The sequence below is a fragment of the Helianthus annuus genome, chromosome 8, assembly GCF_002127325.2.
Source record: "Helianthus annuus cultivar XRQ/B chromosome 8, HanXRQr2.0-SUNRISE, whole genome shotgun sequence".
Lineage (NCBI taxonomy): Eukaryota > Viridiplantae > Streptophyta > Magnoliopsida > Asterales > Asteraceae > Helianthus > Helianthus annuus.
Window position 1 is genome coordinate 78298192 of NC_035440.2, and position 15902 is coordinate 78314093.

A 15902-nucleotide genomic window follows, 5' to 3' on the forward strand; every position below is an offset into this window, starting at 1 on the left:
TAAAATTAAATGGCAATTTAAATAACTAGAAAATTAAAAAAAAAACATAATTTCATTAAAAAAAACACTACAAAGTCGCTGAAAATATAACTAGAAAATTTATAACTAATAATTTATAACTCGCCGTCTTCGTCGACTCCTCCTTGTTCAGATCGGCTCAAAAGTTATGGTGGGTGTTCCATACTAAAATGACAATTTACTCTTTGTTAGGCTTTACACAGGATGTGAGACCATACGTCTTCAAATTAATTCACATTATAGTGATATAGTCACTTATTAATACATTGATTAGTATATGTATTATATAGTTTCTAAATATTTATTGTTTAAAAATTTGAAATCACACCGTGTCATTTATGTGCGAGATAAATTCTTGATGAAAAATTTTCTTTCTTCCTTCTTTAATTTTCTAACTACTTCTCGCGGAATAACATTTCCAGTTGAAATTATTATAATTAATATAATATAAACCCTTAAGAAAGGTAATAAGCCCGGTTGTACTAACGGGTAACTTAGACTACAGTCTACACGGTATGGGGGTCGTCCCCCTCCGTCCTCGGTCCGGCGCCTTTCCAACACCATTTCCCCCCTACCGTCTTCGTCCTCGGCGTCGAGTATGGGACGCTGGAGCCGATCCATATGAAGACAAAAACCACACCTTCCCCTCTTTCACACACCTATACATACAATAAGGTTTAAAATTTTCTTAACAATATTTATACCTTAGTTCTTATTTTTTGGTTAATCATATTAGTGATTTATTGTTTAATCATGTTATACCTTAGTTCTTATTTATTGTTTAATCATATTAGTGGTTTTCATTTTCTTAAACAACTAATATTTTTCTTTCAAAAATCACGTTTTGGTTATAAATTACATGTTTTTTCTTTTATTAATCAAATTTTCTACCCTTGAAAGTTAAAAGAAAACTAGTTGATTTTCCGCCCGCGTGTTGCGGCGGGGACCCAATAACTACAAAAGGCGTGTCAGTAACGGTAATCAGATACCGAATATAACATAAATAAATAAAAATGGTGTGGTAAGAATAGTCACTCCATCCTAAAAAAAACGATTTTAAATAACCTAATATATAATAATAGGACCCATACGTCCTACACGTCCTACACGTTCAGTTCAGTTATTACGGTGCTAACACGTTAAAATATGGATGAGCTCGGTACCGGTAACGGCACCGAAAGTACCGATCCGGAAAATCATCGAAATTAGGTACCGGCACCGAAAATGCTCGGTACAATACGGTATGATATTTGAAGGTAAAAATCAATAAATACAGGTATGGTGATAGAACGGTGTCGTACCGAAAGTAACGATTCTGAAAACGCCGAAAGGTGGTATCAAATTGGTACCGAAAATGATTTGGTATAGTAAATTTGGTACCAATACCATACTGATTTGATTACAAGATTTGATACGATTTGCTCATCAATATTCTAATTTTAAATGATATAATTCATTTATTACAAAAAAAGACAAAAAAGAAAGCAAAATAAGTTGTTGTGTATATAAAACCTCATTCAAACGAAATAAAGTTTACTTACTGTGTGTATGAAAAGTAATCTAAACGATGCAATTACTTGCATTGCTACGTTGCTACAGGATTTGTTGATCTCGGTATCAACTGGTACAGAAAATACCGTTACCAAAATCCCTAAAAGTGGGTACTGGTACCGAATATACCTGGTACGGTACGGTTCGGTACCGGTCGGTACTGGTACGTCACCGGTAAAAACAGGTGAATACCGGTGCCGAAAGTACGCCGGTTTGATAAATCGGGTACTGGTACCGGTACCCGATACCATTTGCTCATCTCTTAATGATAGTAGGATTTGATGAGCTCGGTATCAACCGGTACCGAAAATACCATTACCGAAATCCCTAAAAGTGGGTACCGGTACCGAATATACCTGATACAGTACGTTTCGGTATCGGTCGGTACTGGTATATCACTGGTAAAAACCGGTGAATACTGGTGCCGAAAATACGCCGTTTTAATAAATCGGGTACACTACACTACACTTTTTTATTTTGATAAGAATTATCATTATACTATAAATAAGCAACTTTTTCTTGCATCATTAGTTGTACAATGTGCATAGGGTGAGTTTCAAAAAATTTCATTCTTTTCTTTTTCATTTTCATTTTTGATCTAAAATTTTTATCTTTTCATTTTAACTTTTTTTTATTCATTTACTTTTAACCCAAAGACTTTCATGTTTTACAATTTAACCTCAACACTTTTTTATTTTCAACTTTAGTCCTCTATACTTTTCATCTTTTGCAACTTTTTTGTTCTACGTTTTGTTCAAAAATTGGCGAGTCAACACGATGCAACATGTGTGTATGGTTCAATGTTTTTTTGTCTGTTTTTCCTATTTGACAAGTTCGTCGCAACGCATCTATTATTCTTCATTTGACAAGTTCGTTCTAATGTGCGGGTCCTAAATTGACTTACTTTTTTCTTTCTACGTTTTATGTTTCGGTAATTTCTTCGCATTAACATACCGCAATGGGTGTGCATGATTCAATGATTTTACGTCTATTTTTCGTTCAGAGTTATTTTTACTCTTTTTATTTATTTTATTTTACGAGCTCTTCTGTGTTGGTGGTGTGGCATTGGGCTACTTGGCACGATTTTACACGTCTTTAACGTATTAAATTTTTTACTAAAAATAATGTGTTTCAACTTTACCCCTATACTTCCTTTACTTAGAAAAACTATTTTTACATGTATATTTTTATGTACGTGTCGATATGAATTTGGTTTTCTCTATTCGACATAAACTTTTTCCTGGAAATAAGTCAGATCAAATATACTATGCTTTTGTTTAAAAAACATTTTTACGTCCATACTTATATGTACCTTTTGGTATTCGAATTGGTGTTTCAACGTAAACTTTTTTTTGGGAAATGAGTGAGGTCAAATATAATATGCTTCCTTGCTTATTATATGAATGTTTCGCCAATTTTGTTTCGAACCGAGTGGAGTCAAATTGTGGTTTTTTTCCCTTTATTTCCAAAAGTTCTAATTAATCTCTTTCGATTATACATGTCAGTTTTTCTGTTATACCTATTATGCTTTCTATGATATGTCGAAATGCACGTTTTCATATAGTTAACACATCACATAATGTTTGGACTAATCAATTCGATGTTTGCGATGTACCCGCGCTGCAACGCGCGCGGGTCTTATTGCTAGTTAAAAAAAAAAAACCTAAAATACCCCTCTACTTACTGTTCTTTTCATAGTTTTTTATTAATATAAGGGTAATATATGCCTCATCAACAACAAATTAGGTTTAAAATGTTCTTAACAAAAGGAAGGTAGTTATGCAAAAATCATCGTCATCATACTCAGTAAATCCCACCAATAGCAAAGCTAAGGTAAAGTTTAAGAAGGGTAAGATGTAGACGGTCTTACCTCTATCCGTTAGGAATAGAGAGGCTGCTTCCAGTGAGACCCCCCGGCTCGACAGTAGTTTTGCATCAAGTCTTGGACATAACGCACATAACACTCAGCAATTAAGACAAAGGCCGATTATTGCATGTACTCCCTTGTCTTTCGGCTATCAACGCCACCACATGATGCATGATTAATCATCCCCTTTTTTAACGTTATTTTCATGAAATTAGTAAAAAAATGTTATAATTTTTAATCCAAACAATCGCAATATAAATATAGTTTAACAACTCCAAGTGATTGTTGTTTCAGAATTTTATTAATCCAAACAATCGCAATATAACTCAACTCCAAGTGATTGTTGTTTCATGAATTTAGTAACACCACACACACACATTGATATGTATTTATTAATTACAAAAGAGATATAGAAAATACCATAATTTAAATCACACATTAATATGCATTTATTAATTACAAAAAGAGATATAGAGAATACCATGATTTAAATAGAATAAGACTATATATTGAAAGATACATGAGGAAGGAACCAACCATCGCTAGCCACATCAAAATGTGACCAAAGTACTTATTAACTAGTAAATGGTGACCACGACGCCTTTCCATAACACAAACTTTTTTTTATATTTTTATTTAAATAAAGTTTCAAAATTAAAGTTCATTAAAACTTAAGACTTAACATTAAATAAAATCTAAAACTTAAAAACTTACATTAAAATAAAACACAATTTAAAACATTACATAACATAAAACCTAAAAACATAAAATTTAAACATAAGTCGCAATAATTTGCCACACCGATATTTCTCAAACTCCTCGTTATAGACGTGTTTGTACTCCACAAGGGTCACTTGAATAACTTCCTTCTCCGAGAGCTCGTTGTGGGGATTTTGCACATTCAAGAAGCTACCATGGAATCTTGAACACTTGTAACGGACAAACACGAAATGTTCGTCTACTTGGCCCATGGTTCGGGTGGTCTCACCAATGTGGATACAAAATTGGTGGAACACCCGGTTCCAAAACTTAGCCCTTCCACTAGTAGATGAGTGTCCGTGATGGATTGCGACATAAGACAACGCCAACGTGATGTCTACCTCTTGGGTCCACGGGATTGTTGCCATGTTTGAAGATGAGAGTTTTGTGGATGGGTTAGATAGAATGGGTTTTGGTATATGAAAATATAGAATTGGGTATATGAAAACGTAGAATTTAGAGAGTTTTGTGGATGTGGTAGAAAATGGTTAAATAAAGAAAGTTAAAAGATTATTTGATTTTTTTTTTAATTTGTGAACGGTCAAAACTCCAAACCGGCAAAAAAATAATTAAACTTCGCACTTCTCAAGCGGGTACCCGAGCTAGCCAACGCAACCCGCCAATCCGTGGGGGTGGCGACGGTGCAAGTGGGGGAGGGGGGCGTCCTCTGATGATTATTAGTAAAATCGGAGTTCTATTATTTCTTTCCAAGATAAAAATAATCAAGTCTAATCGCTGCAATGTTTGAACATATTTGAGACATAAAATTAAAATCAAAGCCGTAATGGTCCAACAGCAAACCATAATATTAAAACGTAGATCTATCAACGGTACGTATTTAATATTTTGCCTTACAAGTAAGTCTTTAATATTTTGCCTTAAAAAAAAGCATGCAAAGCAATCAAATTTGTAAATGCTTGGATTCTGGACTTCCACGATAACCGAAGCACAATCACTAAATTTATACATTTATGTCTTAAAGTCATGCGTAACCAATAAATTGATACTATTTGTAACGTGTCATATAATTTTCGACACTATTGTTTTCTAGATTGTGACATTTATTCTTTTTTTAAAGGTAAGGGAGACACGTATTATAGTTTTATATATTTTTTTCCTTAGAGAGTTTTACATATTTCCCCTTTCTAAGAGGGGTTATTACATATTTCTTCAAACAACAAATTCAATTACATATTTCCCTTTCCTAACCCACATGAATTACAAATTTTCCCCTTTTCATTAAAATACTCTTATTAATTTCTATTTTACCTTTAATGAACTTATTAAATAACTAAGATTAAACTGCAATTTTACCCCCTGAGGTTAGGGGTCATTGGCACCCTTACCCCCTCTAACAAAATAATTGCAATTTTACCCCCCACTGTTTGCTGTTATGTTGCAACCTTACCCCCCAGCCTCAAATTTGTTGACTAATCTGTTGACTATAACTTGAAATGACTATAATGCCCTTTCATATTACCCCCTGTGTTTTGTTCACTCTGTAATATTACCTACCCCCTGCCGCCACTGCCACCGCCATTCACCACCACAACCACCACTGCCACCTCCAGCCACCACCACAACTTAATATCCCACCGGAAACCTGCAACTTCGGTCATCTTCTCCAACGACTGCCACCACTACCACCTCTGCCACCTCCAGCCACCACCACAACCACCACTGCCACCTCCAGCCAAACCGAAGCTGCTGCTGAGTCACAGCTAAAATGGCAATAGTTGTCGCAGTTATAATGCATCCGGTGTGAAGTTTGATGAATCAGACTGTGACAAACAAGCTGAAATAGATTATAACAAGATGAATAGACGACACACCTACAACGCACTTCCTCCGGTTTCGTCTGTCAAGTTTGATGAGTATGAGTCCGACTACGATGAAGAAATTGAGATGGAGCATGACCATGACCGTGACCGTTCTAGTGGGATGGACAATTGTCCACCAAACCGGCCTGCACTACTAGCACCAACTTCTGCACCACCAGCACGACTGCCACCTCCAGCCACCACCCTCAACCACCTCCAGCCACCACCCTCCAACACTCTCAACCACTTCTCTCTCCCTCCGCTATCCATTTAACTCAAATCACACCCAATCCTCTATAGACCCAAAACCAAAACGAAAAAGGAAATTGACATACTAGAAAGGAATCGATCACGCACAACCATCACCCCAAACAGCAAACGTTACTTGAAAGGGCATACTAAAATCGAGCCAACAAAACCTTCATTTACCTTGCACTACTGATTGCCTGATTCACTCTGGACCTGAATTGTGAAACACCCACACACACGGTCTTAGAAAATGGAAACCCAAATCTTAACTGATCAATCAAGATCCACAGGTGACGATGCGGTTATCAAAGAATCTCTGAAACATCATCTTCACGGCAAACATCATCATCAAATCTTTGGTCATCACCTCCGTTCACCGTCACCGTTCCATGACCACCACCGAACAACCACATCGATCTCCGGTCATCTTCACCGTTCTCCGATCTCTTGTCTTCATCGTCATCGTTCTTAAGATTGTGGTGGCGGCTGTATTTTTAAAATTAGGGTTTTTCGACTTATCAATAACAAAGAAGACAAGACTGGTTGTGGCGGGGGTGGTGATGATGGCGACGGTAAGGGCATTTTTCGTTTGAAGATGATGATCATAATGATAATTTGAAGATGATGATGATGATGGAGGTTCAGATCTAGATATGTTATTTGAAGATGATGATGATGATAATTTGATTTTATAAATAATAATAATAATAATAATAATAATAATAATAATAATAATAATAATAATAATAATAATAATAAATATAGGGTAAGATTACTAAAATACCCTTACTTATAAAGGTCAAACTACCATTGACTGACACCAGAGGGTAAGGTTGCGACATAACAGTGAACAGTGGGGGGTAAAATTGCAATTATTTCCTTAGGGGGGTAAGGGGGCCAATCACCCTAAACCACAAGGGGTAAAATTGCAGTTTACTCAATAACTAATTACATATTTCTCCTTTCTACTATCAATTACATATTGAATCTTAGTATAAATGAATATATAAGCTAGAATGTATTATATGCAAAAGACTTAAAAGAATAATAAGTTACGATTTAATTAGGTTTTATTATAATTACCCTAAGATCTTTGGAGAATTACAGGCGATGTCGTATCTTTGGTTCAAACACAGAGTAAAATGGAATGATCTGGATGGAGCAGCTGGGTGATCTTCAATGTTGCAGATTAATGTAGCATGTTTTTTTGTATCGTAAAGGGTGACAAATATGTAATTTGGTGCCGAATGATGATTTGTTTGCTTTTAAGAAAAACATAAAATTCATTTATACTTTCCCTTACAAATGATAAACCAACCTCACCTCCATTACATTAAGTTACTCCCTACATTTTAAAAAAAAGGGTCAAACAAAAGGGGTCAAACAAATAACAAAGCAACATCAAATTCATTTATATTTGGACTAAGTTTCTTACTAGGAAGCTAGCTTCTTTGATTTGCCTTTATTCATATCGGCATACAGAATATAAAAGTATAAAATCATTAGTTTCAATTTCCATATACAAATACACTAATATAATTGGCGAAACATTAGAGGAATTGAGAAAACAGAAGAATTAGGAAAATATATAATTGATAGTAGAAAGGAGAAATATGTAATTAGTTATTTAATAAGTTAATTAAGGGTAAACTAGTAATTAATAAGAGTATTTTAATGAAAAGGGGAAATGTGTAATTCATTTAGGTTAGGAAAGGGAAATATGTAATTGAATTTTTTAGTTGGGGAAATATGTAATAAACCCTCTTAGGAGGTGGAAATATGTAAAAAAAAAAATTTCTTAAAGGAACGTCTCTTTTGTAAAGAAAAATATCAACATCAGTTAAGTCTTACCGTAAGAATCTTACGGTTTATTATAACAAAGACAATGTTCTGACTTCTCATAGTTTAAACATGGAGACGCAAACAAACCCACGTGACAACATAGGTTTACCATGTATCGTCATTAGGAGAAGACAAGTAACTGATAAAGTGACACTAACGTTAGAGGGTGTGGGATAAATCCCCTAGGGACTTTATCACGTCATCTCAGCACCACGTCAGATCCACGTCAGCCAGGAGGCTTTATCACGCCTCCCCTTAACTTGCAGGGTGTGGGATAAAGCCCCCGTCATCATTACCTAATTATTTTTTATGTATATAGTTTTTTTTAAATAAAATGCCAATTTTAACCAAAATTCGATCTTCTTAGCAGCACGTTTTTCGGTCTCATCCTTCTTTCAATGACTTCTCCTTTTTGAGGAAGTGGGTTCGGCTTGGGTTTCGGGTACGGATGTGGTTTGGGTTGTGTTTTGGGTTTAGGGTATTTTTACGGTTTGGGTGTGTTTTGGGGAAAAATGGATGTTGGGAATAATACCCGTAAAAACCGGGAATCAGTGGAGTGGTCGGATGAGGAGAAGTTGGGGTGCTAGGTGGCATCGGATAATATCCAAGCTCACCCGTACGTGAGTCTCTTCGATAATGGTCTTCTTGCTCGTTGTTTGGCGTACTTTTCCAAAATGGATTGGTCGAATCCCACGGCTTTTGGTTGTTAGGAAACATTGTGTGATTATATAAAATGTGTAGAGATTCTGTATAAAGATTGAGGTAGAAGGGATGAAAATTATGGAAAAAAGTGGGGTATTTATAGGTGTCATTTATAAAATTTGAAATTAATTTTCTTTTTTAAATTTGAAGTTACCATTCATCGGTAACATTTGACCAATCTTCCCTCGATCCTGCCAATTCCTCTTCGTTACCATGCCGGCGATTTAACTATGGCGCCCCCCCCCCTTTAAATTGCCCGGTATGGGTGGTGGCGCCCCTCAGGCGCTATCGATGGTAAGGTGGCAGGGGTGGCGCTCTTCACACCCTCTGGCCTAAGGGTGGAGGGGGACTTTTAGCACTCTCCAATCTTGTATCGACACGTCATTTTTACCCTGAACTACCTAACACCATTGAATCAACGTCAACACTTCTTTCTTCTACCTTAGAATCAAGGGTCTCACCTCTTTATTCTATCCACCAACCATCCACATAGTTTTCATAAGCTTTCAGCGATATATACAAACCCACCCAAAGAACCCTAAGGTAGCGACGATGTACCGGCTTTGGATAAACAATCTAGACCCCTTACCTGCATGGCGCACCCTAGGGCCGGCCAACCCGTGCCATCGCCCGTGACCCAAATTTTCAAGGGCCCAAGATTTTTATAAAATTATATATTTAATAAGTGCATCCATTTATTATGGAAAAAGTGTTGATGTTGGAGTGGAAAAAACCATTTCAAGTTAATGTAATGGTCTCAAGTTCAAGTGTTATCTCCACCGTCAAGGTTTTATTTTTTAATCCATTTCCACATCACCACAATTTTGGGTCCAATATCTTTTGTCGCTCAGGGCCTAATTTTTTTTAGAGTTATTAGGGACGGCTCTGACGCACCCTCTACCCTACCATGGTGGAAGTGTGTAAGACTATGGGGTGTGGAGGAGCCACATCCTTAAAGGATGGTCCTCCATGTCACACACCTTGGAAGATGACTCTCAAAGGATGGATCAAGGGTGTGGAGGGTGGACCTTCTCCCTTTTTTTGTTTTTTTTTTAATTTTTGCAAGTATATGCAATATATATAAAACTAACATTAATTTAAACTCTAAAATTAATATTAATCCTAACATTACACTAAAAAAACTTAATTAAAAAAACTACTAGTCTTCCTTTGGCACGTCGTCACTGGGTTCATTTTGTGCGTTGTTCCAAATGTATTCTACCAAGTCCACTTGAAGGTTTAGATGTGTGTACTCGTTACATAAGGAGAACCTGTTTAAATCTTGTTGTTCTAGACCTACCGGAACAGAATTCCCGTTAGGCGCATTTTCGTCGTACTCACAAATCGCTCTACCTTCATCTTCAATAATCATGTTATGCAGCAAGATATAAGCATACATACAGTACCACAACTTCTGTGGTGTAAAAGCACATGTTGGATGTTCAATGATACGCCATTGTTTTGTAGAACCCTAAAACATCGTTCAATGTCTTTTTTCGCCGCCTCTTGAAACTTGGAAAATTTCTTTCTCTTATCATCTGCCGGGTGCGGAATAGTTTTAACGATTGTAGAGTAGGTTGGGTATATTCCATCAACAAGATAATAACTGCGCCTGTATTCCCCACCCAAAACCGTAAACTTGGTGTCTGGACCAGTTCCTCTTTTGACATCGTTTAAGATCTCTGATTGGTAGATGACGTTGAGGCCGTTAAGCGAACCAGGAACACCGAAAAAAGCATACCAAATCCACAGATCTTGTGACGCATCAGCCTCTAGTATAATTGTTGGATGTCCATGATCGTCTTGCGTAAATTGACTTCGCCATGCAGTTGGGCAGTTCCGCCACGACCAGTGGATGCAATTGTGACACCCGGCTTTCAGGCCGTACCGTACAATTGTAACACGTGTTTTGAATAGATAAAAAACATTGTATCTGATTGATTATGATGCTTATATATGATATTTGATGAATTGGTAAATCCGAACATTGGTAAAATTTATGTTTGCAACGGTAAGATAAACGCTTATCGCGTAACGATTAAAATGCGAAACGAACGTCGGTAACCACCCGATCAGTGTTAAAATTCTAAAAATAGTCTGTTATGATTAGAATAGTAACTTTAGTCATATTCGTGAGGAAAAATAAATTAAACGCTAAGAAACTCTATTTTCGAGTTTGAGCGCGTACCACACGATACTGCGCGTATTAGACAAAATACTGTCAACGCAGCCAGTCAAGGCAACTGGTAATTATTTCAGTAATAATTTTGTGTGATTATTTTTATAGAATGATAAAAGTAATTTAAAACGCACTAAAACGGGATTAAAACGCTAGATAAAATACCCGATATCCAGTAAAATAACTGTTTTTACACTATATTACATACATGTGTATATGTATGTGTGTGTATGCGTGTAGTGTGTGAGAAGAGAAAAAGGTGGCGGCTAGGGGAGGTGCCCACCTTTCTTGAGAATGTGATTTGTTTCCAAGTGTAACAATATGTCTAAAACTAATCATTTCAACCTTTACAACACTCCATTTAATAAACTCAAAGATCAAAAATCAAACACTCTCTCTTTCACTAATAAGCTTGGCCGAACACCCCTCTATCACCTCCATATTTTATTTTTCCAACTCAAATCTTGAAGAATCATGTCCATTTCAATGTGATTTCAAGCTTACATGAAGGTTTAGAGGTGGTTTCAAGAAGGTTTCAGCAAGAAAAAGGCTTCATATCATCACTACTCCTAAAACCCACTAAGAATCTTGAAGGTATAATCTAGTTCATGATTCTTGGTGATGAAGATGCTAGTGGAAGGTTTTTCTTGTTCTTAGATTTAAACACTAACTTGAAAACTAAAACAAATGGGTTTTTGGAATAAAAATAAAGTGGATATGTACATTTGTGGGTGTAGCCGTATGTATGTATGTATATGTATATTGAGTTTTGACTTTTGATAGATTCTTGTTTGACAAGATTTTTGTAAAGTGAAATGCATGTGTGATCAAAGGAATGTTCTAAAAAGATCCAACGATTTGAAATGGATATGTTAACAAGTAAAACTTTGGAAGTTTATGTATGTATGTATATGTGTCGTGTATATATGTATATGTACACATGCATGTGAAATTTTGATGATTAAAATACTTAAATATGTAAGAATGTGTATGTCTTGCATTTAATATAAATGATTGGATGATGATCATATGAATGTTGAAATGTTTGAGTATGTGAAACATGAGTTAAATGAAGGTCTAGATGCATTCAAGTTCATAAAAAATGTTTAGAACATGTTATGGATGCATTTACTAGAGCATGCATGTTGTAATATGATCATGAAATGATGATTTAAACATGATTTGATCAAAATAAATTTTAATCAGATTCTAAACACTAAAAATGTAAATTTTTGAAGTGTTAAATGGTATATAATTTTGTCATAATGTTTACTAGCTTTGCATGTTGTACTTGGTGCATTAGAAATTGTAAAATACGTGAAATCGCATGATTTATGTGACTTACACAAAAACTGCACTAATCTGATTATAACACCTATTTTAATCAGTAAATAACATGTATTGTGTTAAAATATCAAGTCATTCCGAGTTGGGATGATTATAGTAATGTTTAACGCAAAACTATGCGTTAAAACGGTCAAAAATCGACTTTTCGAACGATTTTTATGAAACTGATTTAGATCAGTAAGTAAACTGATATTTTTGGTTTAAAAATGAGTATTTTAACTAATTTTTAGTTTATTTGGTGTTTGTTTGGTCATACGTGACTTCCGATGCCTGAAAACGTTACCGAATCGCTAAAATACGCATTTTTCAATGTACACTAGTATGGGTTGTTTTTGAGTAAACCTTATGTGATAAAATGTGTTATGTGATTTAAACATGTGAATGTGAAAATCTGTTAAGACTTGGCATGATAAAGGGAAATTTAGATTATACATGTATACTTGTGCGTTCTATGTGATAGAAACCGTAAAAATCGTGTTAAGTGTGTAACTTGTTTGTCGAGTATGAAATTTGATACATATAAGATATTTTATGTATATTTGCCTTAAAAATGACAAAATAGATAAGTTAACGAGATTACTTATGTTTCGATAATAATTTATGTGAACGTTTATGTATATATATCACGACGCGTAAATCGTAGATATATTACGTATAAACGGGAGTGTTAATGGATTTACATGATAACGGTCACCAATAAAATCGTTCAAGTCGCAAAATTTTAAATATATATATATATATGGATTTATATATATATATATTAACGTGCCAACATAATAAAAAACGATAACTTTTCGAGAAAATCTCAAAGTTATGTGACAATTCTAAGAAACAGAGAAACTTAGGATTTTTATGATATACTGATTTAAAAATCGTTCCTACATATAATAGGACGTGTAGAAGGCAATCTGTGGGATTGCGCTATTTAAAATACGCACCCAAAGGTGATTGTCACTAAACCCTCTCTTTTTACTGTTTTGTATATGTTTTGGGGGAAGAACGCGTATCAAAGGGTTTAATAATGTTTTTAAACTAAAACATACCTTTTGATATAAATCATATATTTTCATTGAAAATATATGGAGTTTTGATAAACTATACATTTTCGTGATAAAACGTTTTTGATAAATATATGTTTCGAGGAGAAACTAGGATGGTACGGTGTTTCAGAAATCGACATTGTTGTTGGGACGGGTTTGCTTGGCCAAGGGATTTCAGTAAATTTCGTACAACCATATTAAATTTGTCATATTAGTAGAATATTGACGTGAACGCGGCTATACACATTTATTTACAGTATATACAACCGCGTCCGAAGTGCGTTTTATATTTATAAAAATGGTTTATACCTAAACATTAAAACACACACAACAAAGGACAAGTGTATCCCGTCATATATGCAGTAAAGTATTGGTAAGAGCCAGATATCGATCCATGGAACACGGGCGTTATAATGTACTAAATCTTTGTCATTAATTTACCAGATAAAAGGATAGGTGAATGGTTTTTTTAACTAAGCTATCTAATTTATATCTAGAACACAAATATACTACTATCTTGTTTCACAAACAACCTAGACATGTTATCTATCAGATATGTCACAAAAGCACTTAATCAATTTTCCAATTTCGAGACAGCTAGTTACCGGGTCTGGATTTCTAGCATTATGATTCTTCGGAAAGTTAACGCGATGGTCACACGTTAACCACATAAAATCGTTCATTAGCGAGCTATTGATATTTATTCATGCGAACCTTTAAAGATAGGTTATTTACCGGGTCTGGATTCCTAACCTCACTTATCCAAGAAAGCAATACCGATGGTCACAATACAGCCACGAGGATAAGCAATTATGTAGATTATATAACAAACAATTTCACCTTTACATGTCTTAAAAACAAATCTACCATGTCAGCAATTTCAGACCAAAACTACTAAACAAGGATCATAAACCGCATCTAAGAACATGCAATCAACACCATTTAATTCGTTAGAACCCTTACGTGCAAGAAAGTATTCCTAATCACAATAAGATATATCTTGTATAAAACCAAAACCCTGGTCTGGTTTCATGGTGTAAACAAAGTCTACAAATAAGTGATTAATCAAGAAATAGTTACCATCCTACTAACCACAGATTCATTATCCAAGATAATCAAACATAATCAGGAACTCAACATCAACGAAACATTCATTATATAATCATGAAGATTCAACAAGAAAAAGTACTAAGTTTCATACAAACGAGATTACAACATAAAGATTTATTCAAGAAACAAGTTTATAACTACTATTACATAAACTACATTAAACATAAACTAACATCAGCTCAATACTTGCAAAATGATCAGAATACATGTTTTAAGAACAAGGAATCGAACCATAAACAAGCAAGGAATTGATGGGTTGGATCGGTTATGCTTCCATTCGATCTTAAAGCTTCAAATAGGTCTGATCAGGACTGCTTCGGAACCCAGAAATCGCCCAGAAACATGGTGAAAAACCCAACATTTTGATCAGTAGCGAATGCTGCTATTTATAGGCAATTTTCAGTTTGGCACGGCCGTGCGGATTTGGCACGGCCGTGCGATCAGATGTTGTCGGGTGACGTCAGTTTCAGCGATCCCGAATCAGCCAAGTAGACTAGTGGACACGTTGCCTGAGTCAGCAGATCGGCACGGTAGTGGCGATTTGGCACGGTAGTGCTACTCCTCGGAGATGTTGGCCAGAAGGCTTGGTTTGGTGACGGCACGGTAGTGCCGCCGGTGGCACGGTAGTGCGGTCCGAGAAATAGTTGGCACTCCTGGTTGCACTAGCAGTGCTTCCGAGATCGTAGCAGTGGCACGGTAGTGCCGCCGGTGGCACGATCGTGCCACACCTGGCAGTCCATCAGATTTTTGCCATTTTCATCAGAAATGCATCAAATTTTGTCCGTTTTCACCAAATTTTTCCATTATATTATATTTAAGACCCGAAAGTATAAAAGTGCCGATTTTGGTACCTATCCGTCGTGTTTTCTGTCAAAAATGTTTAAAACGAAAGTGTTTTGGGGTAAAAAAACATGTATAATTTAACGTATATCAAATATATATATTGTACGTGAGGCAGGCATCATAGATGGTCTCGATATGGACCATGCGCCAATGATGTCGTTTAATCATTTAAGTATTGCACGCGATGAATTGTTGGTAGATCTATCGGGTTGACAACCCCGTCGTGACCGGTCGCCCCGTGTCAAGTCAAACGACGAATTGAAATTCTGTTTATAGTCTAGCCTTGATTATCCCTACATTGTAAATATATAGTTCGTAATGTCTAGCTAACTTACGAGTCCGAACACTTGACGCTATAAATTTAATATACAAAACTTGGAAAAATGCCCTGATGTTGAGTTTTCAACCTACGACGGATGACCCATGGATTTTATTAAGGAAATAAATGGACTTTCTAAAAATTATATGGATGTTTTATAATAAACACATAATTAGAAAGTTTTTCCTTAAGATCAAATTGTTTAAATTTGAATATGTGAACTCACCTTCCTTTGTGTTGACACTTGATTTTAAAC